Raw genomic sequence first — 23564 nt, forward strand, 5'->3', positions numbered from 1 at the left:
TCACTTTTTCATAATTGACAGGTTTCACTGTAAATTTTTTCATAGCCTCTACTGAACAATCATATGGTCTCATCTGTCCCTATCAGTGGAATTTACCTGATGATGCATCGTGCATCTGCCTCGGGGATAGCTTTGTTCCCCACCCGGTGTACTGCCTGGCCCTCTTGGGCTCTGGCTGCCAATATTATACACAGTTTTTCCTCTGGGGTGCAGCACGGGATAGTAAAGTCTGCAAATCCCCCCAAGTGAGATCAAAAGATCGCATTAACCGGGTAAACTCCTTCGTGAAAAGTTCAGGGTCCTCAGAAAAACTTGCCAATTTATCTTCTGCCAGACTTAGATCAGACATTGAGCAAGGCACACGGACTTCTATTTTTCCTTGATTTCCATCAGGAACTTTCTCTCAGAGGCAGAACGGTAGGGGCAGTTGGTTGGTAACTTACGCCACTGCGGGTGCTAGTTGGTCCAAGGCTGGGCCCCTTGGGGTACAGAGAAGGAGCTCCTGAATATGGTGGGGGCCTCTCTCCTCACCCTTGGGTGCGCCTTCCCCCGGGATAAGGGCCCCAGCTGCAGCAGGGGCTCCTGCCTGTGAGATGGCCCTTACTAGAGCAGCCACTTCCATGGCTATAGCGCCTTCCACCGGAGCAGTAGTTAGCTATCCGAAAGTTTCCTTCCCTTGTCAAAATCCACCGTGCAGTTTAATCAGGATTTGTACTTACTACTTTAGATGTATCCCCTCCAAAGTAGTCTCCCAACCTGGTGTTAATGGCCAAGAAACTGTCCCAAAGGAATAGTACAGAAGGTGTCCCCAGTGGTGTTAACAATGAGTGGGAACGGGTCTGAGTAAATTGGAAATAAAGGGTCAGCACCTGTAAGGGTCGTAGGGAGGGGAAGACCGACATCAGGGCACTCCTCCGTTGGGCACTTCTAGTAATTGGGGGAAAAGTACCTGAAGTCTTGGAAGTTGATTCCCTTCAGTTTCCTTGTGCATGACGTACTTAAGAATACCTGTTAAGAGGCCTTTTATCGAGGATGGACACAGTCCTTTAAATGATGCTTTTTCTAGTATGTATAATCCCCTGGTTATAGATTATGGGCATCTGATCTTCATCCAAAGATAGATCACAGTGATCAGCTTCAGAAACAAGCTTAGAATATCTTAACTCAATTAAGCTTTAGAATAATATAGCAACAAAGAGCTATTTGAAAAGTAAGTTTTAAGACAGTAGATACTGACCTCAATTAGCAAAACTAAAATTTAATATCTGTTGAAACATAATTTTTTCTTTTCTAAATAACCCTCAGTTTTACCAAATATAGCCAAATTATGATTAATTAATTAGGGGTAGGGTTTGTAAAATAAGTCTGGTTAATTAATAACATAGGCTTGTATTATAATTTGTCCAGTAAAGTGGTTGCCTTGATCACTAAAATTTATAGAAACTATACCCAAGTGAAAAACACGTTTTTAAAGCATTCTTTTTTCCACTGTGAGGGCATCAACCTTGTAGCCAAGAAAGGGTTTAAACCGTTAAATAAAAAATGGGGTTTGCCAGGGATCCGGAAAGAGCCAAGTGGCTGTCTTGGATTTCCCATAGCCCTGACTGTTCAATTTGCAGCTACTATTTACCCATTTAATCTCTCTCATTTAGGAGCAGACTGTGGCCATGCTACAAGGACATCAGGACGGCAAAAGTCTGACAATGAGGGGTTAATTTTCTTGCTGACAGATTTTACAACAAAAATAGTATGAACTTAGTGACTTTCAGCAAACCCAGGTACAATAAAAATACTGTGCTTAATGTTGATGACTCTAAAGCCATGTCTGTATTAATTAACAAACTTTAATAACAACAAACTTTAATACCAGATATTAATTTAAAATTAAATATTTCTCAGGTCATGTGAACCTGAAATCCATTTAGCTTAGTTTCTCTTATATTCAGAAATGTTTAATTTGTAAGCACTTACTTTTTTTAAGCCAATTAAATTGAGCTCTTTTACAAATTAACCTTAGCAATACTATCTAAAGACAAGACCATGTAAGACACATATCTATCCAGACAGACAGAGATCTCATAGTTTCATTTTAAAACTTGTTCATAAGACAGGCATTGCAATACAAAACTTATCAGTTTATAAATAACAGTTGGAACAGTTAAGTTTACAGACTTGAGTATAACAGGGACAGACCTAGAATGTACGTGTCCGTCCGGGTCCCTAAACATCCGTAGCATCTTCCTGTGGCCAGCCATGCTGACTGCCAGCATTCCTCTGGTTCCGTGTCTCTAAACATCCATAGCATTGTTCCTCTGGTCTGTACCTACATCTCTCATCAGAGTCCTAAAGCATTCGGGGTTGACCAGCTGCCTAAAAGGGGCACACACTGGGGGAGTGTCCTCCCCAGTCCTCCTGGCATCCACAGCCCCTCTAGGACCCGACCCCCCTCCTTCTTATCTTACCGCTGCCCCTTTGTGGTCGCCAGCCGAAACCACTGAAATGTGTCTTGGGGGGCTCTGAGGAGCTCATTCTTCAGCGAGAGGCAAAGTGATTTATTAGACTAGGACGCCTGTGAGGCTTGCGGGTGGGCGAGAGGGTGCTGCCCCGAGAACTTAGTGGGCTCCTGTTTTATAATCAAAGGAAAAGCGGGGAGGAGGAGAGGACCACCTTCTTCCTCATTCTTGAGTAGACGTCAAGCTTCCATCATCAGCTCCGCCTCCACATCGGGTGGGGGATTTTTCTTGTCCCTGCAGAGTCAAACTGGGACTGTCATGGAGCAACGGAAATGAGAAAAGGTGGTAACGTACACTAAAATATGATAAACCATCTCAGGTTTCAGCATAATGTCACCTCTTCCTTATATACTTGTTTTTAGTGTGCGCAGAGGAGCGTGACTAGGAATCATCAACTTACTGAGCTCACTGGGCAGATGTGGGTCTCATGCCACCACTGTTTTATTGTTCGGGGGCGTGTCTCAGGCTTCTGTTGCATGGTTTTGTGGTTAAGCGAACCTGCTTTCTTGAGTGACCATTAACTTACAGGGGTCTCCCATGCTTTTTTCTTTACTTGCAGTCCCCTAGTGGGATTAACTATTTCAATCGCCTACTTTGTCCCTTTACTCTGTCCCTATCAACTTGAGTAAAGTCTGTTTGCCAGTCCTTGGTGGCTCGTGGAGTCCTCTGTGTTGGGTCCCCATCTGGGGAGATCTGACAGCAGTATTTGGGTTATTTTCAGCACAAATCATGGAATTTTGAGTGACTCCCTGGATGGCCCGTTGTAGGTTAGGCCCCATTATATATTTCTGAATCCATCGTAAGGTGGCATCTCTCCCGTGGTGGGTACTGTTACGAATGTGCTGCAGCACGGTGTCCACGAGTGCCTCAGAAATCAAGTCAGTTCCATGTGCACTACATTTCTAGCCAGGCGAGGTGCGATCAAGAGTGAATCCCCACTCTTCGGCCCTCTCCTTGTCCTTTCCTGAATATTCCGGCTGGTATTTTGACAAGTCATTCTGCGGGAGAAGTGACCCTGAGATGGCTTGGTAATCGCCTGCCTTTGCTACTTTCTTTGCAGCCTGGTCAGCTAACCGGTTGCCTTTTGTTATATGAGTCTCACCCATCTGGTGGCCTGGGCAGTGCGTTAGGGCCACTTGTGAGGGCTTGTGGACTGCTTCTAATAGTGACAAGATTTCAGAAGCATGTTTTATGTCTTTATTGTTTGAAGTGAGGAGCCCCCCCCCTTTCATTCCAGATCGCGCCGTGAGCATGCACCACGGAGAATGCATAGCGAGAGTCTGTGTATATATTTACTCGCTTGCCTTCAGGGAGTAGTAGGGCTCTTGTCTGAGTAATGATTTCTGCCTTCTGAGCTGAGCTCCCTGGGGGCAGGGCTTTTGCTTCAGCAATCCTTTCAAGGATTACCACCACATACCCAGCACGTCAACTACCTGCTTCTAACTGTGAACAGTTCCGTACCTGCCTCAGCCAGGAGCCGTCTGTTCCATCTGGTCTGCTCGAGTACGCCAGCTCCACGACGTGCAGGCAGCTGTGCTCTGGGGATTGTGCAGCAGCGGTCGGGAGCGATGGTGGCTGGCTTTAGGGCTGCAGTGACCGGAAATGTTACACTGGGATTGTCTAAGAGAATGGCCTGGTACTTTCCCATTCTCCCAGAAGGCAGCCAGTAGCCCCCCTTTTTGTTCCAGTAAAGAAAGGACATGGTGAGAGACATACACAGGGGTGGGTTGCCCAGGATAAACCGCTCAGCTTCCAGAAGTCTGTCGCAAGGAGCTGGTACAGCTCAAAGGCAAGGTGGCCATCCCTTAACAGTGTGTTCTAGTTGTCTTGAGAATTAGGCAGCAGGGCGAAGGATATTCCCCAGAATTTGAATTAACACCCCAGGATTTGTCTCTCTCATGGACATACAATCTGAAAGGTTTCTTTCAGTCTGGTTGTCCCAAAGCCGGAGCTGAGACTAACTTTGTTTTTATTGTTTCAAAGGCTGTTTGGCACTCTTTAGTCCAAGTAAGGGGCTCAAAATCATGTCCCTTTAAAGCCTCATAGAGGGGCTTTACTCTGAGCCTATAGTTCGGGATCCAGATCCGATAGAATCCTGCCATTCCCAGAAACACCCTCAGTTATCTGCAACTCTTGGGTGTTCCCAAGCCTGCAATTGCCCGTTTTCTATCAGGCAAAAGACCCCGCTCCTCTTGGGAAAGGATAAAACCCAGCTACGTGGCTTGTTGCTTACATATTTGAGCCTTTTTCTGGGAGACCTTACATCCACAGTTGGCCAAATAGTTCAGGGTTCTGATGATATTTTGTAGACACTTAGCATTTATAGGGCTTGCTATGAGCAAATGGTCCACATTTTGGAGGAAGAGTCCTTCATCCAATATTAAGTTTCTAAGGTCCCTAGCCAACATTTCCCCAAACCAGGTAGGGGAATCCTTAAATCCTTGAGGCAGGACCGTCCAACAGTACTGTTGGACTACCTGTCTTTCTGGGTCCTGCCATTCAAATCAAACAGCTGCTGTGATCCTTCTGCAATAGGAATGCAGAAAAACATCCTTCAAGTCAAAAAGAGAACCAGCTGTTTGCTCCTGGAATAGTTGTGAGCAGAGTGTATGGATTAGGTACCACAGGGTGCAAATCTTGGATTTTTTCATTAACAGCCCTCAAGTCTGGGACAGAGATACTCTGTTGAGTTTGGCTGTTTGACTAGGAGGATAGGGGTTTTATATGGGGACCTGCAAGGTTTAACCTGATTAAACCAACTTTTTGAGAACTGGCTAAATTCCCTTTTGGGCCTTTTGGCTCAGAGGGTATTGTTTTAGATTAGGTGTCCCAGCGCATCCCTTTCTTTTTGCCATGCTGTGCGGCTTGCGGGATCGGGATCTTAGTTCCCTGACCAGAAATCGAACCCGGGCTACCGCAGTGAAAGCGCCGAGTCCTAACCACTGCGCCACCAGGGAATTCCCTCCAGAGCCCCTTTTGGACATGATTTGTATTGGCCACGCATTTTCGGCCTTCCCTGGGGTGCCATCGACCCACACTTCTGCCTTAACCTTTTCACAGGCCTGGAGCGGGGGGTGGGGGTGGAGTGGGTGAGAGCTCAGCCTCCTTTTCTGGGGCGTCCGTGAGCACCATCTGCAGGCTTACAGTGTGCTCCCGTGGGACCCTGATGTCAGGCTGTTCTGGCGAACAAGTTGCTTGAGTGCTTAATTTACGAAAGAGGGACAGATTGGACACGCCGGCATATATGAGAAACTGTGTTTCAGGGTGAGGTCACCTAATTAGCATTCTAGAGGTTAGAAGAAAGAAAAGACTTTGTCCTTCTCCAGAAACGCCTGTGACTGGGATGGACTGAGATGTTTTCTGTGCCACCTTGGTGTTTACCACAGAGTATGTTGCACCCGTATCGATCAGAAAGTCAATCAGCTTGTCCGCCACTGTCAGAGTTCCCCGGGGCTCCTATGGGGCATCTTCAGAGCGTTGCTCTCTCTCTACCATAGGAGAGGCTCCTGTCTTTCTTTTGTTGTTTTCCTTCTTATTCCTTAGCCCAGCGCCGTCTTTTTTCCAGTGCCCTTCCTCCTTACAGTAAGCACACTGTTCCCTCCCCAACGGGGCTCACCTCTCTCCAGGCTACTCGCCTTCCGGGAATCCAGTGCTGCCACCAGATAAGTGGCGTTAAGTCTTGCAAAGAGCTCCTTTCGTTGTTCCCCGTTGTTGAACACTTTAAAAGCAACATCTACCAATGGAGAAGGGTTCATTCCAAATGCACCATCTAACTTTGTAATTTTCTTCTTATATCTGGGGCGCTTTGCCCAATGAAGGTCATATTTACCATTCTCGATTTTCGGGGGCCTCAGGGTCTGCATCAGTGTAGCGCCTATAAGCTTGATAAATTCTTTCTAGAAACTATGATGGATCCTCATTGGGATTTTGGTGTATCTCTTGAATTCTGTTTACGCTCTTTTGCCTAGCTACTCCCTGTCGAAGACCCGCTGAGATATACTTCCTGTAATGCTCTAGGTGCGGCGTATCTCCGTTATTAGGTTCGCAGTCAGGCTCAGGAGGAACTGCCAGATTTGCTTCTGGAGTTCCACCTGGGTCCGCTAGATGGCGCTGGTGCACTTCCTCTCTAGTCTTGTCCATGACCATCCTCCTTTCATCCCCAGTAAGCATCATACTCATAAAAGTGTGAATGTCTGTCCAAGAGGGATGGTGAGTGACAAAGATAGAAAAGTTCAGTCATGTGGACGTATGTAGGTTATGGTTTTTCCAGTTAAATAAATCAAATTGAGAATGGATTGTGCATCCATAGAAACCCAGCTGATTGGCCATCTGTATTAAGGCCTCCTACAGGATATCGGTGCAAGGGAAATTGCCTGCTCCAGAAGTGGCGCCCAGTCCAAACTGGATGCTCTGTCGCATCTTAGATGGTGACACCAAACCAGGTCCCTGTGCCCCAGGGGTTAACACAGAAACTTCTAATCGGTCCCCATAAGTAGGCGAAACAGGAGGTGGTGAAAGGAGTGAATATGTTGGTGGCATGGGGGCAGTCGGCACAACCACTGGTGCAGCCTGCTTGGCCAGTGTTTTGAAATAACGTGTCCTCAGTCTCATTTTCTCCCTCTCCCTCTCGTAGAACAGATTTTCCCCTGGTTTTCCTTTCAGACCACTGTACCGTAAGGCGGCAGCTGTCTGACTTCTTTTCCTCCTGATGCAATAGCGTAAATGCTTCTACATATGGAATCTCATCATTTTTACCTGCTCAATTCTAATTGCAAGGTTGTATAAGTGAACCATTCAGGGCCCATTGCTCTCCTGATCCTAACATATACTGGGGTCACATACTATACAACAGAATAGCATCTCTTTTTAGTCATAGGCCCACAGCTATATTTTGCCCATTCATTTAAGATACGCCCCAAAGGGCTTTCCTTAGGGACAGATATCTTTATAAGTTCAAGAGCAACAAAACACAAAAGGCACAAACAAATTCCATCGTGAATGAACGCAAAACAAAAGCAAACAAATTGGTTCACAGAGTTCCAACAAAAAATTTCCCTCTCCAACAGGGTACCCCAGTCAAATGCAAAACAAATTGGCTTTTCCCTTACAGGAAAAGCCCAAATCGAGAGGGCAGTTATGTTACCAGTTGTACACGTCAGACATTCCTACTGTCTGGAGCCCGTCGATTCCATCTGTATGGAGCTCCCAGGTGTCGATTCCTGGCTCCCACTGCCAAGTGCTGGGGCAGCCGGTGCCGCTTCAGGGGATTTTGAAGGGAAGATCCTCAGGACAAGTGGTCCTGTCAGCTGCTAGGGCCTTATCCGAAAATTCCCCACCGGGGCTGACCACAGGCAGCAAGGCTCCCGGCCGGCTCCGCCAAAATCAATAAGAGTCCAAGGTCGTTCTGCTCGCTGCACGGCAGGCCGGTAACTGAGAGGCGAGTTGCTGGCGCACGGCATAGCGACTTTTCATTCGGAAAAGAACATGGCGGACCAGTGTCTCCACGAGCCGTCTTCCCCCAGTCAGATTTCGGGCTCCTTTTATACAGAGGAGGGGTGCTGCGTGGCTGGTTGTTGCAGACTCGGTGACCACGCCAGCCAAGGGGGCGAGTGGGCAAACGGGGGCTGGACTGCGGCCCCCAGGGCCACTGCCACACTGACTGCGCCGGCAACGCCCCGCACGCGCCCTGCCCCTGATGCAACAGCAGCCAAAGCCTCTGCGTGGTGTGTCTCCCCAGCCTGTTGTGGTCCAGGAAATGGTTCTCTCTTGTTGCTTCTTCCCATTTCAAGTCATCGGTCTTATAAGACTGTGTATTTGGTCACTTGTTTCAAGTCGCCTAGTCATCATTTTTACCAGAGGCTCAGTCACACACTTGGCAATGCAAGAACAATCTTTTTTTTTTTTTTAATGGAAAGATCACATTCTTTTTTTTTTTTTCCTTTAAATTTATTTATTTATTTTTGGCTGCGTTGGGTCTTCGTTTCTGTGCGAGGGCTTTCTCTAGTTGCAGCAAGTGGGGGCCACTCTTCACTGTGGTGCGCGGGCTTCTCACTGTCGCGGCCTCTCTTGTTGCGGAGCACAGGCTCCAGATGCGCAGGCTCAGTAATTGCGGCTCACGGGCCTAGTTGCTCCGCAGCATGTGGGATCTTCCCAGACCAGGGCTCGAACCCGTGTGCCCTGCATTGGCAGGCAGATTCTCAGCCACTGCGCCACCAGGGAAGCCCAAGAAACAATCTTGTAAAATAGGCAGAGCACAAGTAGTATAGTAACATTAATAAGGTCATAAGTAAGTATTTAAAAGAACTTCTATTAGGTGCGACCCATTATCTCCCCAGGTCTGTTGAACAGTCTTTTCTGCACCAACTGTTATCTTTAAAGGAAATGATATATTGTTGTTGTACATAAAGTTCACTAAGGTATCTAGACATACAGGGTGAGTGCTGCGTCATTACTGATGAAGGAGAAGGAAACAGCATGTTCTAGGATGTGTGTGAGCCCCCGGGACAGACTGCCAAGTGAGTGTCCTTGGCTTCATGCAGGAAAGATTTCGAGAGCGAGCCATAGTAAAGTGAAAGCAAGTTGATTCAAAGAGATGCACATTCCGTAGGCAGAACACAGGCCTTCTCAGAAATTGAGAGTGGCCCTGGGATGTGGGGTTGGTTGGTTTTTATGGGCTGGGTAATTTCATATGCTAATGAGTGGGAGGAATAGTTAACTACTTTAGGGAAGGGGCAGGATTTCTGGGGATTGGGCCACTGCCCACTTTTGGGGCTTTTATGGGCATCCTGGGAACTGTCATGGCGCCTGTGGGCATGTCGTTTGGCATATGCTAATGTCACCCTGAGAGGGAAAGGAGGCTCAAGGTCCACTGGAAGTCGAATCTTCTGCCATTTTGGCCCTAGTTGGTTCTAACCAGTTTTTGTCATATCCTGTTTTTTTCAATGCTTGTGTCTCCCTCTTCATTCTTTTAATGGTTGTGCCCTGCCACCTTCCTTCCCGTCTCACTGTGACCCGTGAGAGGATTGAGGATGTTACATGGCTGTGGCCAGAGGGAGAAAAATTGATCTTTATGGTTGAGAAGACATTTCTGCCATTGGGGAGGTCTGGTTTACACAAGAGGGGAGGGAGGAGGCCAAAATGGGCAGTGAAAAAATTTACGTTTAAATCTTTCCTGTCTTGCCTTAAACTGTGAGTTTATTTCATCAGTGTTTTCCCAGGAAGCAGGCATCTTACTCCATCCCACATCCTCTGACTCGGTGGGCAAGGGGACCAGGGGAGACAGAGAGGGACTGAGAGGGGAAAAGAGTGGGCAAGATCAGAGGGCAGTGTAGAGGCTGCGTGAGTGTCTTGCAAAGAGATGGTAAGAATGAAAGAGAAAAAGCAGTGAAAGTAGCAGATGGGTAAAATAGAGTGTATAGAAAACTGGGATCTCCAGGGAGATGAAGGTGAAGGGATTAAGGCAGAATACGAGAGGAGCCCTTGATCAGTGGTAACAGCATCGTCCACGGTGGTGAGGCATTTCCCATGGAGAGTCGGGGGAGGGGATACAAGAGTTGAACCCATGTCCTACAGAGAAGCTTGATGCTGGGAGGGGAAAAGAAGAGGAGAAACGAGGAGAAACGAGGAGAGCAGAGGAAGAGAGCGAGCAGGAAGGAAGCACAGCCACCAGGGGGCGCTGGAGAGTGGGCAGGGAGAATAACAGGGACAGAAGGGGTGTAACCAGAGGGCAGAGAGGGAGCAGAGATGGGGGAAGAAAGAGGCAGAAATACATAGAGATGTAGGGTCATCAGAAAGGTCGGGGAGAAAGAGCATCAATAGGGGACACAAGGTGCAGAGTGGGGCGGGACAGGAGTGAGAAAATAGGAGGGGAGAAACAGCAGGAGAAGAGAGGGGAACAAAAAGAGACATAGAAAGCAATAGGGAGATGGATAAACAGAATGAAATGGAAACGCAGAGCAGTGCAGGTGGAGACCTGGAGGTGATCACACTGTAATACAGCCCAGCAGTGAGCAGCCCTTAGCACAGGGCCCTTGGCGCACGCTGTGCCCCCCACCCCCGTTACCAGGCAACGGTTACCAGGAGACCACTGAAGGGATGGTTGGAGTGGCCTCAGAGCTCCCATTCAGCCATTGGTCGGCGCCACTGTGAGCCCCTCCCTCAAGCGAACAACTGTCAATGAGTGACATTTAGTGGACCCATTCAGCCAAATGTCCGCGGAGAGTGAAGTAAGAGAGGGATCCCGGCCTTCTCCCCTCCCCTTCTCCTTGGGCCGGCAGGGGAGCTGGGAGGCCGAGGGAACAGGCTGGGGGTGTGTCTTGCAGGGCTCCAGGGCCCTCGCCAAGGCTGCCCACTGCCCGGGCCCTGAGGCAGCGGTGACCCTCTCCCCCATCCCCGCCTCTGCGACCTAATGGCAGCGGCAGTCTGCATGGGCCACTGTCTGCAGGACCTGGCCCCTTGCCGTTGGGCGGCCAGAGGAGCTGGAGGGCCAGTTGGGTCCTGGGTGCCTGGCTCTCTCAGCAGTCACAGCTGGGCAGGGTCTGGGGACCTGGCCCTGAGGGAGCTGCCAACTGAGATCATCATCTTCCGCCAGGCCTGGGCACTGGCGGTAGGCCCCAAACCTGGTTCTGGATGAATGCTCTGGGGCAGGGTAACTGGCCCCCCTGCAGGGACCCCCTTCTCTTAGCCAGGCCTGGACCTCGGAGGGTGAAAGGTGTGCCTTGGTACCTTCCCCTTTCTTGTCAGGACAGAGAGTAACATTTGTTTGGTGGAGGTTTACAGGAACATCTTTACCTGACCATGACCTGACCTCAGGTACAAAGGATCTGCCACCAAGAAGTCTGCAACAACTAACCACACCCCTCCCTCACTGTTCCTATAAGAGGGCTTTGTGGGAAGCTTTCAGGGAGTTTGGGGTTTTTAAGGCATGAGCCACCCATCTCCTTGCATGGCCCTGCAGCAAACCTTTCTGTTCCAAACCCCAATGTTTTGGTATTGTTCGGCCTCACTGTGCGTCAGGCACATGGACTTGCATTTTGGTAACAATACTAAGTGGAGTAATCAGACAGAGATAGACACATATGATATCACTTATATGTGGAATCTAAAAACATGGTACAGATGAACTTATTGACAAAGCAGAACTAGACTCACAGACATTGAAAACAAACTTATGGTTCCCAAAGGTGGAAGGAGGGGGAGAGAGAAATTAGGAGTTTGGGATTTACAAATACACACTACTACATATAGAATAATTAAACAACAAGGATCTACTGTATAGCACAGGGAACGATATTCAGTATCTTATAATAACCTATAATGGAAAATAATCTGAAAAAGAAAATATAGGGACTTTCCTGGTGGTGCAGTGGTTAAGAATCTGCCTGCCAATGCAGGGGACACGGGTTCGAGCCCTGGTCCGGAAAGATCCCACATGCTCCCAGAGCAGCTAGGCCTGTGCGCCACAACTACTGAGCCTGCGCTCTAGAGCCCGTGCTCGGCAACAAGAGAAGCCACTGCAATGAGAAGCCCATGCACTGCAACGAAGACCCAATGCAGCCATAAATAAATGAATGAATAAATAAAATATATATTCAATATTTATATACTTCAGTTAAAAAAGGGATAAGCTACACTATTTGATCTTCAAAGATCTGTCATGCACTGAACAAAAAAAAAGTGTAGGAACTTACTTGTTGGACTCTGTGTGGGAGTTTACTGTCCTGAGCCCCTCCTGGGACAGTGGGCAGCCGGGGACTGTCTGTTCCACATGCTGAGGTCTTCCCTGTGTGTGTGGTGGTGACTCAGGAAGCGGGTGTGTTGATTCTAAGCATTAAACAGCCTGTTTCCAACTCTCAGGATAGACCTCTAAAGACTCACGTTTCCTGAGGAAGAAGCCCTGAAGAGGAAGGGAAAAGAAAAGGAGTCAGAAATGGCTCTTTCTCAGGTAAAGTCATATTGTCAGTTGATTTTTCTGTCTGTCCTTCCCGAAATGCCCTTCTTTGGACTCACTGATCTTGTCTGACTCTGAAGTATCCCGCCTGACACCTGTACATTCACACTTACCCGGGTCCTTCCCTCAGGGCCTGTCGTCTCCACTTAGATCCCGTCTCCCCATGACCCAGTGACCTGGAACTTGTGAAGAGGCTCCGCTGGGCCTAGTCCTGGGCAGGGCTTCACACCCATGGACTGGAGACGGGGTGTCAGTGCTGTTGGGCAGCAGGGATTGTTGAGAGGCCCCATCTGGATGCACTGTCTGCTCTCTGTAAACCAGGATAAAGAAGCTGCACATGCAAGTCAGGTAATAATATGCACTTACGCCTGGTAAATTGTAGGAAACAGACTAATTACAGCAAATACCTTCTGACTCTTCATGCTGCATTAGAAGCGCAATGGGTGTGTCACTGATTTAAAAATCGGCTTGGGAACGGAATGGCAAGTTCAGAGATACATCAGTGATAGAGGGTGTTTCATTCTATTATTGATTTTAAACTTTGAAATCAACCTAAATCTCTGACACATGGAGATTCTTAGCCCATTTTCATCATCTCCAGTCCTTGGAGGTTACTTTTCACTGTTGGTTGCCTCCTCTGACACACAGAAGTTTCTCATTCTGATGCAGGTAAGGTTCCAGCTTTATACTTTTGCCAGGGGATACCCAGTTTCCCAGCACCGTTTGTTACTGAGACTGTCCTTTTTCTATTGTGTGGTATTGGCACCCTTGAAAATGCATTTTACATATATGCAAAATTAATTCTGAGTGTTCTGTTCTGTTACATTACAAATCTGTGTTTATGCCAGTACCACACCATCTTGATTATTTCGTGATATGTTTTGCATATTGACTTTTGGTATCCTGCAACTTTCCTAGAGGTTTTTTAAAATTTTATTTATTTTATTTTTGGTTGCATTGAATCTTTGTTGCTGCACGCAGGCTTTCTCTAGTTGCGGCGAGCAGGGGCTACACTCTGTTGCGGTGTGCGGGCTTCTCATCGTGGTGGCTTCTGTTGTTGCAGAGCATAGGCACTAGGGCGCGTGGGCTTCAGTAGTTGTGACGCACGGGCTTATTTGCTCTATGGCATGTGGGATCTTCCCAGACCAGGGCTCGAACCCGTGTCCCCTGCATTGGCAGGTGGATTCTCAACCACTGTGCCACCAGGGAAGCCCTAGAGTTGTTTTTTGATGTAGCAGTTTCCTTGTGGAATCTTTAGTGTTTTTACATATAAAAGTTGTCATCTATGAAAAAAGATGATTTTCCTTTTTTCAATTTGGGTAACTTTCTTTTTCTTGTCTAATTTCTCTGGTGAGGGCTTTCTGTACTTTGCTGGACAGTAGTGCAGAGAGTGTGTATCCTTGCCTTCTTCCTGATCTGAGAAGGAAAGCTTTCTAGTTGAGTGTATCTCTCTTTTTTTCTTTTTGGCCTTGCGTTGGGATCTTAGTTCCCTGACCAGGGATTGAACCTGGGCCATGACAGTGAAAGTGCCGAGTCCTAACCACTGGGCTGCCAGGGAATTCCCAGAGTTTTTATATCTTGAAACATAGCAGAATTTTGTGAAATGCATTTTTCTGCATCAATTGAGACGATCATGTGTTTTTTCCTTTATTCTGTTAATGTGGTGTATCACATTATTACTATAAAAAATCGATTAGGGGCTTCCCTGGTGGTGCAGTGGTTGAGAATCTGCCTGCCAGTGCAGGGAACATGGGTTCGATCCCTGGTCCGGGAAGATCCCACATGCTGCGGAGCAACTAAGCCCATGAGCCACAACTACTGAGCCTGTGCTCTACAGCCCGTGAGCCACAACTACTGAGCCCACATACTCCAACTACTGAAGCCCACGCGCCTAGAGCCTGTGCTCTGCAGCAAGAGTAGCCCCTGCTTGCCACAATTAGAGAAAGCCCGTGCGCAGCAACGAAGACCCAACACAACCAAAATAAATAAATAAAAATAAATAAATTAATTTTTAAAAAATCGATTAAAGTCCACTTGGTCATGAGGTAAAATCATTTTCATGTGTTGTTGAATTTGGTTTTGTACTATTTTGTTGAGGATTTTTGCTTCAGTATTCATCGGGGATATTGGTTTGTACTTTGCTTTGTGTGCCTTTCTCTGGGCTTGGTATAGAATCATGCAGGCTCCATTGAATGAGTTTGCCAGTGTTCCCTCTACAGCTCTTCGGAAGCTTTTTTCAAATCAGGATTAGAGGTAATTCTTCTGTAAAGGTTTGGTAGAATTATGCAGTGAAGTGATCTGGTTTTGGCTTTTTCCTTGTTTAAGATTTCTGATTACTGCTTGAACCTCTCTAGTTATAATTCTTTTCAATTTTTTTATTAAAGATAAGAGCTTAGTAGGTTGTATGTTTCATGAATTTACCTGTATCTTCTAGATTATGTAATTTGTAAGCATTATTGTTCACAGGACCCCTTACAGTTTTAAAAAACATTTCTGTGACAACAGTTGAAATCTCTCCTCTTTATATGTTTTTAGTTATCTGAATCTTTTTTTTCTTACTCTAGCCAAGGTTTTTGTAAATTTAATTTTTTCAAAACACCAACTCATAGTTTTTACTTTTATATTTCATATTCATTATCGTACATTTATCTCTGGTCTAAACTTTTTTATTTACCTCTTTCCTTTCATTAAATTTTAGTTTATTCTCTACTTACTTGAGTAGTAAAAATAGATTTCTGATTTGACTTCCCTGTTAGTACAGCTTTCACTACGTTATATAAATTTTTGTATGTTTTCATTTTCATCCAGGTATTTAAAAAAATTCCTTTTTGATTCCTTCTTTGACCCATTGGTTATTTATGAATACATTGTTTTACTTCCACATTTTGGGGATTTTTCTGTTTTCCTTCTGCTGTTTATTTCTAATTTCATTGCTTTGTAGTTTGAGAAAATGCATTATGCTCTCAGTCTTCTTAAAGTTAAGATTTCTTTTATGTCCTAACATGTGGTCTCTCATGGAGAATGTTTTATTTGTTCTTGAGAAGTGTGTGTTTTCTGCTGTTGTTGGGTAGAGTGATTTGCACATGTCTGTTAGGTCCAGTCGGTCTATAGTGTTGTTCAAGTCTTCTGTTTCCTTATTGATGTTCTCTTTGGTTCCACCCATCAAAAAAACTGGGATGTTAAAGTCTCATACGATTATTGTGCTGCTATTTCTGTCAGTGTTTCCTTCATTTTTGGGGGAAGCTCTAATAATGTTAGATGTATATCTTCTTGGTGAATTGATCCTTTTAATAGTATATATTGTCCTTCATCTCTTGTATCAGCTTTTGTCTTTATATTGTCTGACATTGTGTAGTCACCCTGGGTCTCTTTAGGATGGAATGTCTTTTCCCACCCTTTCACTCTTGGCCTTTCCACGGCTGTACATTTGTGATTGTTAATAGTTCCAACTCTCTGACACACTCTCTCTGTAGGCACACTGTATGGTGGTGAAGGGCAGGAGCCCTGGCCAGCACCCTTCACTGCAACTTCAGAGGGAATGCATCCAGTGTTTTCTTCTGATTGATTATGATGTTTGTTTGGTGAAATGTTCTTGCTTTATAACAATATATTTTTTTCTATATTCCTTTTTGTCATGATTTTTAATTCTCCAGGAAGTTTTTAACTTTATTACTGTGATAAGTCTTTTTCTTAATAAATATGTTAAATTACTGTTACACATTAATAACTTTTAATTTTGAGTCAGTGTTTTGTAAGTGGAAGACACAAACTGTTTTGCATTTGTTAATACCTAGCTGTTTTAATTTTGGTGGATAAAACTGTATTTATATTTTTGAATATAGGTATTGTACAGAGATAGGAGTGAAAGTTTTATATTTTTCTCTGTATGTTTGTACCATTTTTCTTTTACTAGACCAGTATAAAAATAATGTTGACAAACTAAGTGCAGGTAATTCTTGTTCAAAAATGCTGAAATAAATGAAAATGGTAATGGAAAATGTTATCCAAAAATATGTCACTAGACAACTCCTATCTTTTGTTTTTTCTTTGGCCAAGCCAAGTGTCTTGCAGGATCTTAGGGCCACGGCAGTGAAATCACCTCCCTGGGCCCACAAGTTCCTATAAAGCCCCAAAGTATAAGGGGACAGTGGGCTTAGGTGGGGAGACCTCATCTAACCCCAGCTTGAAAAAGTGAGTCTGAATCTAGTTCAGATGCTCTAAGTCCTCCAGAAAGAGCAGTTTAATAAAAGGCTTTGGGTTAAGCTTTCAGAAGATATAGAGAGAGCTGGATATTCCACTTAATCAATAAACATTAGTTAAAAATCAGGAACAACTGAAAACTGTTCAGTGAGATAGACAAAAAACAAAAAGCTTACTTTTTTGGAAGCGTATCCTTGTTTTCAGCCTGTCCTCCCAATTTGCTGAGGCCCAAGGCATCTTGAGATTAGTTTTATGTCTCTGACATACCACCTACGAGGAAGCAGAGTGGTCGAAATATTGAGAGAAAATCAACACGGCCAAGTTAGGTGTTTCTGTTAACAGGTGGAGGAGTATCTGCAGGGAGAATGAAGAAAATTGTAAAGGCGAACTTTCTGACCAGACAGCAAACACACAAAAATGCTCGAGGCAGTAAGGCCTGGACGTCTAGGGGAGGCTGAGTGACTCAAGGCAGACAATCGTCGCCCGCCCTGTTCTCTTGTTCTCTGGGTCGTGTGTGGACCCACTGAGACAACGGAAGCCTCCTCAGTGTCTGCTCCTGGAGATCACCCAGCTCGTGCGTGTGACAGGAACCACGTGGGATGATGGCCGGCAAGCGGGGTGGCCACACAGACAGTGCACACGGAGCCAATTCACTATATTTTGTCTTTGACTATGTCTGGTTCCCTTGACAACACTGACACAACTACTGTCACTCACTTCACAAACATCTCGTTGCAATTTCGTGTTCACTTCCTCAGATACGATGAGGTCTTTTCTGGCTGTGTACAGACGTTCCTCCCGCTCTGTCACGTGAGTACAGAGGGGCTGCCAGGCGCCCAGCCCCTTCATCTGGCTCTGCTCGCTTGACTGCTTGTCTGAGATTTCCCGGAGCTCAGACACTTCAGCCAGGTCTTCCTCGTGAGAACCATCAGAAGATCTCTAACGGGGGAAAGAATCCTTAAACGGCCTTGTTTGGTGAGGGACAAAATAAAGCACTTCCAGGAAATTGCTAAGATCCAAACTGCCTTCTGCACGCTGCGGGCTCACACGACTGTCATGGCCGCTCAGGTCTAAGCGGTGTGTTGGCCACAGGTTCCCAACAGACCTGCACAGACTGGACAGGTGAGATGAGAGGGAGACAAGGACTTGCCTTTCCATTCATGCTCGGCGTGTTTCCTTGCTCGTGGTTTATGTCAAGCACCCCCGTCTGTTAATGTCTTCTTCTGGTTTTTCTGCTCCTTAAGAATCATTAGCTAAGGGCCTTTCCTGGTGCTCCAGTGGATAACACTCGGCACTCCCAATGCAGGGGGCCCGGGTTTGATCCCTGGGAACTAGATCCCACATGCTGCGTGCACAGTGTGGCCAGTCAATCAAGTTAGTTAGAGAAATTCCCCCTCAAATGTACTAAAATTACATTAACTCTCATCATAAATTTCAAGCAAGCTATGAGAACCCTGAACTGGTCAACCCCAGTCCACTTGGTGGGAAGATGTCGAAATGTGTTTAAAAGCAGGCAGAGTGGATCATCTTTTGAGTTTAAAGACAGTAACCGGAGCCCAATCATGACCAGAAGCAAATGTTAACCCAGTAAGAACCCCACTAACCCTGGTGGTGGTCCTTTCTGCTTTCAGTTCAGCGATTTCTTTTTCTTTCAAGGAGCTGCGCTCTGCATATGTTTAGTTCTTCCATTCTTAACTGCTGCAAAATCCTGGAAAGCAGTTAAATAAATAGAAATAGAAAAGAGAGTGAGAGACCCTCAAGACTGACTCCGGTCAAGCCTCTCCAGTCTTCACACAAAGGCACCTCCCGCCTTTGTGGGAAGACCCCTCCAGAGAAAGAGGGGGTCCACCCAAGACCCCCCGGACCACCATAACTCAGACCAGCCTTCACCCCTCCACCCCTGACCCCGGCATGCACACGGATCGGGGTGAGAAGGGAACGCAACCCCACCCACCCCTTCTCAAGATCCAGGGAAGTCCCAGATGTTTTCCTGAACGTAATTCCTAACGCTAAAGTGGATGGATATATATATATATATATATATATATATATATATATATATATATATATATATATATATAATTTTTTTTTTTTAATATTTATTTGGCTGCGTCAGGTCTTAGTCGCAGCACGGGGGATCTCCGTTGCGGCACGGACATGACCAATGGCGCCCTCTTTGTAAAGGGGCCTTCAGGGACGCTGTGCTAGCGCACCGTCTCTGCCCGAGCAGCCGTTTAAGATGAAGCTGAAGCCTCTTGTTAGATTCTGAAAGAAGCTTGTCAACAATGTCTGATAAGCATTTATTACATTTTCCATTCATTTTTCCTCTCTGCCTTGCCTAAAATAGGAAAAACGAGAACTTCTAAACTTCAAGAACAAGCATGGCCATTATTTTAAAAGCGCCAAGGAGAGCCGAGCAGCGACGACGTTGAGTGGCCTGTGCCCTGGCTCCCTGGGCTGTCAGCTTTCCAGTGAGCCGAGCCCAGAAGGGACCCCGCACTCTGAACCACACACAACTGCCAGGCTCTAAGTGCATCTGAAACGCAAACACATTCAGTGTACAAGTCCAGGGGTGCTGTATCAAGTGAGCCGAGCCCAGAAGGGACCCCGCACTCTGAACCACACACAACTGCCAGGCTCTAAGTGCATCTGAAACGCAAACACATTCAGTGTACAAGTCCAGGGGTGCTGTATCAAGTGAGCCGAGCCCAGAAGGGACCCAGCACTCCGAACCACACCCAACTGCCAGGCTCGAAGTGCATCTGAAACGCAAACACATTCAGTGTACAAGTCCAGGGGTGCTGTATACGTTACAGCAGTGGACTAGCGTAGACTTCGGCTAAACGTGTGTAGTAATGATAGTAACTATGAGCCCAGCTCAATTCACCTCTTAACAGATTTCTAAACGATTTAGAGATCTAAGTACCTGATTATGTTGCATTTCTTGTAACTGCTTTTTTGCCTAAAATAGGAAAAACAAAAACTTACAGACTTCAAGAACAAGTATGGTCAGTGTTTTAAAAGCGCCAAGGTGCAACGACGGGCGTGGCCTGTGCCCTGCCTCCGTAGGCTGTCGCCTCCCACTGCCATCTCTAGTGGACTCTGCACTGTCACCAGAGCTGACTCACAGGTACAGAGAAGGGCAGGGGCATGGTTCGTTAGAAGGTCCCTCCCCACTGCTGTTCAACAAAGGACCCAGGGGGCCTCAGGAGTGTCACCAGCCATTAACTGTCAGGTGGACTCAGTGAGCAGATTTACATGCAGAAACAAGCGTATTTTAAAGGGCATCAGCTTATATACACATTGGTGGAGGAATTTCCCAGTGTGTAAACTGAAGACTGAGTCTGGATTAAGCCACTTGTGGGCTCTGTGTCGTGGCACACATGTGGGATCTAGTTCCCTGACCAGGGGTCAAACCCGACCCCAGTGACGTCCCTGGCTCTGCTCTCTTGACTGCTCGTCCAGGATTTCCTGGAGCTCGATCACTTTACCCAGGTCTTCCTCGTGGCTTAGGGAACAATCAGAAAGAATCCTTAAACAGCCTTGTTTGGTAAGGGACGAAATAAGGCACTTCCGGGAAATCGGTAAGGTCAAAACTGCCTTCTGCACGCTGTGGGCTCACACACACTCCTGGCCGCTCAGGAGAGAGGCAAAGAGGGGTCAGAAGTCACTGCCTCAGCCCACTGAGTCCACCCACCACAAGAACGGGACCACCAGAAATCATTCCTTCCCAAAGTGAGGGCAAAACGGGAAACGGGGTAAGGCTGGGAGGCAAAGTGGGAGACGTTAAACCCCTGTGGAACGCGAACTTCATGGTACTCATACTTTAAAATGATTTCTAAGTGGCGTATTGCTCTTATAATTTTCTAACCAGTAAAAAATGTAAATCACATTGGAAGTTATTATGGTGAACATCGTTACGCATAAGTTTCCTCCAGGCAAGAACCATTTCCTTAGCAGAAATAAAACGGCTCCTGTCAGAATATGAGCATTTTTGAGGATCTTTATACACAGGGCAAAACTGGTTCTCCAGAAGAGCTAGTTACCGAATTACTCAGCAGTAGCTAGCGCTAAGAGCTAGCCAGCAGAAGACAGGGCAAGAAGAAAGGCCTCGGGCTTCCCTGGTGGCGCAGTGGTTGAGAATCTGCCTGCTAATGCAGGAGACACGGGTTCGAGCCCTGGTCTGGGAAGATCCCACATGCCACGGAGCAGTTGGGCCCGTGAGCCACAGCTGCTGAGCCTGCGCGTCTGGAGCCTGTGCCCCGCAACGGGAGGGGCCGCAATAGTGAAAGGCCCGCGCACCGCGATGAAGAGTGGCCCCCACTTGCCGCAACTAGAGAAAGCCCTCGTACGAACCGAAGACCCAGCACAGCCAAAAATAAATAAATAAATAAATAAATAAATAAAATAAATAAAATTAAAAAAGGCAATTGACTGTTTAAAAAAAAAAAAAAAAAAAAAAAAGAAGAAAGGCCTCCTTCTCTGAGAGAACAGCATATTTACAAAGAAGCTACAGGAAAACAAAACATCCCAGATGAGGAACCCAGCACGGCTGGGGCGGGACAGAGAGGCCGCTGGGGTCAGCCCCTCCTTGAGTTAACCTGATGGAAGAAGAGGGTCCCGATCTCACCAGTGGACCTCAGACTCGGCCTCCAAGACACGGGAAAGGTACCTTCTACAGGGCCTGGAGACTAGGAGGACGAGGCAAAGCTGTCTCCTGGGTTTCTGACCACCTGACTAGGTACAAAACTGTACCAATCTCAGGGGCAGCAATAGATGTGAGGAAAAGACAGTTTGGGCCTGTGCTGAATTCAAAAGGCCCGAAGTCCACCCAAATGGAGGTGTGCCAGGCGAGGATGTGTGAGCTCCAGGAGTAGAGCGGGGAGGACAGAGGGTCCTGGAAACGCAAGGAGAGCTGCCACGCCGAGGCCTCCCGTGCACACACCCGGCATCGGCCGCTGCTTCTGCAGCAGTTCTATCCACGCGCTGAATTTTCTCAAACTGAACTCACGGAGTCTTTCATTCTATCTCTCTGCACAAAGAGATCTTGGGCCACGTAACCCTTCCTACGTAGTGAGTAGAACAGTGCCTGACACAGAACAGGCGCTCGGTGAATATCTGAAGATGTTAGGGTATATACGTTACACACGTAAGCAGTATGTACACTTAATTAAAGTAGTATATACATTGCTCCGGGCTTCGTAAGATGCGTGACGTTGAGGGGTTTAAACTTTTTGCCCAAAGAGCTCAACCCGTGTTCGCAGAACGACTCCTCCGCCAGTGGTTTCTACCAATCCCTCTTCCCCCGCCCCCACCATCCTCCACGCAGCGTCCGCACAACCTGCTGCCGCGTCCGACCAGGTGTCAATCCTTCCGCACGGAGGCCACAACGCCCTGGGCCCGCAGCCGTACTTACCAGACGAAACAAACCCCGCCGCTTCGCCAGGCCCCGTCTGACGGGCCCCAGCCCCGCCGCCCTCACCTCCCTGCACTCTTCGCTGTGCTCCTGGGGCCGGGGGCGCCCGCCCCGCTTCCGTGACTTGAGCCGAGGCCAAGTTCTTCCTCGCCATGGCCTTGGCCCTGCGTCGCGGCGCCGGAAATGCGCCCCCAGGTGGCCCCTTCCACCACCCACCCTCGGGGACGGGTGCAGCGCCTCTGGCTGCCGCTTCACTGCCGGGCACCTCACCACCTCCACTGTCACCGCGACCGCCTCTCGAGAAGAAATGGCGCCATGGCTCCGCCTCCGCCACTGTCTCCCGGGAGCCCGGAACCCGGAACCGACCCGGTCACAAGGGGCTCCATGGAGACGGGAGGGCTCGGCTCAGGCCGCCATCAACGGGGCAGAGAAGGGGTGCGGGGGGACGACGACTTCCAAGAAGACGGCAGGATGAGTGTGCGGGGAAGAGGGCATCCGCGCCCCGCACCTCCACCCCCCCCACCCCGCCCCGCTCAAACACTGCTTGGAAAGGATACTGTTTGAAAGTAGCGCTTGAAGAGGGACTTCCCTGCTGGTCCCGTGGTAAACAATCCGCCTGACGATGCTGGGGGCGCGGCTTGGATCCCTGGTCCGGGAGCTAAGATCCCACATGCGGTGGGAAAACTAATCCCGCGCGCCACAACTACTGCGCCCGCACGCCACAACTACTGCGCTCGCACGCCGCAACTAGAGAAGAGAAAACCTGCGTGCGGCAACTAGAGAGAAGCCCGCACGCCTCAACGAAAGAGCCTGCACGCCTCAAGATCCCACGTGCCACAGCTAAGACCCAACTCAGCCATACAGATAAAACAAGTTAATTTTTAAAAAATTGAACAAAATTTTTAACAATAAATTAACACAAAGCTACTGAAGAGTATTAACTGTTTCAGAAACCAAAAACACTAGAACTAAGAGGGGTTTTGCCACCTCCTCCTACTAAAAACGCTGCCAGTGAGGCTATTGGAAGGGCACCACCTAAACTCAAGGGCATCCCTAGAATCTACCCTGGGTGAGGAGTCACTGAGCTTATTTTACCTCACTCTGATTCTGAGGTCAGTTCCCCTGACTCAGCTCAGCAAGTGCTGGATCCGGCCTTGTTAAGGGCACTGAAAATGAACCCACAGTGGAGTGCTGGACCCTGCTGTGAACTCAGCGGTACTCGAGACAGGCTGGGGACTCTTCCCACCAGAGCCTCTCGACCTCGGCTGTGCCGTGGGTGCCGCGTAGATGTTCAGGAGCTGTGACAGCCACGGCCCCTCGGACCCCGCCAGGTGTCACCCCTTCCTCTGTCCCCACGTCATCCCCCATCCCCCCATACCTTCCTGGCTGGGCTGCGCTTCCACCCCCCCTTGCTCTCTGACCCCCCGGCACAGGCTCCACTGCTCCTGGCTCCACCCAAACCTCTGCTGTGACAACCAACACTCCT

At 47.6% G+C, this 23564-nt stretch overlaps 1 long non-coding RNA gene across 1 annotated transcript; it reads right to left on the reverse strand.

Annotated features, from left to right (window-relative positions):
* Window positions 1–1824: 1824 nt before the first annotated feature.
* On the reverse strand, window positions 1825–17577 carry LOC103016901 (uncharacterized). The gene is made up of 5 exons (XR_450801.3): window positions 17380–17577; window positions 16839–16932; window positions 12576–12772; window positions 12203–12408; window positions 1825–4100 (listed from the first exon to the last, which is right to left on the reverse strand). It is a non-coding gene; the product is annotated as an uncharacterized LOC103016901 (long non-coding RNA).
* Window positions 17578–23564: the final 5987 nt, after the last annotated feature.

The sequence above is a fragment of the Balaenoptera acutorostrata genome, chromosome 19 (assembly GCF_949987535.1).
Source record: "Balaenoptera acutorostrata chromosome 19, mBalAcu1.1, whole genome shotgun sequence".
Taxonomy (NCBI): Eukaryota; Metazoa; Chordata; class Mammalia; order Artiodactyla; family Balaenopteridae; genus Balaenoptera; species Balaenoptera acutorostrata.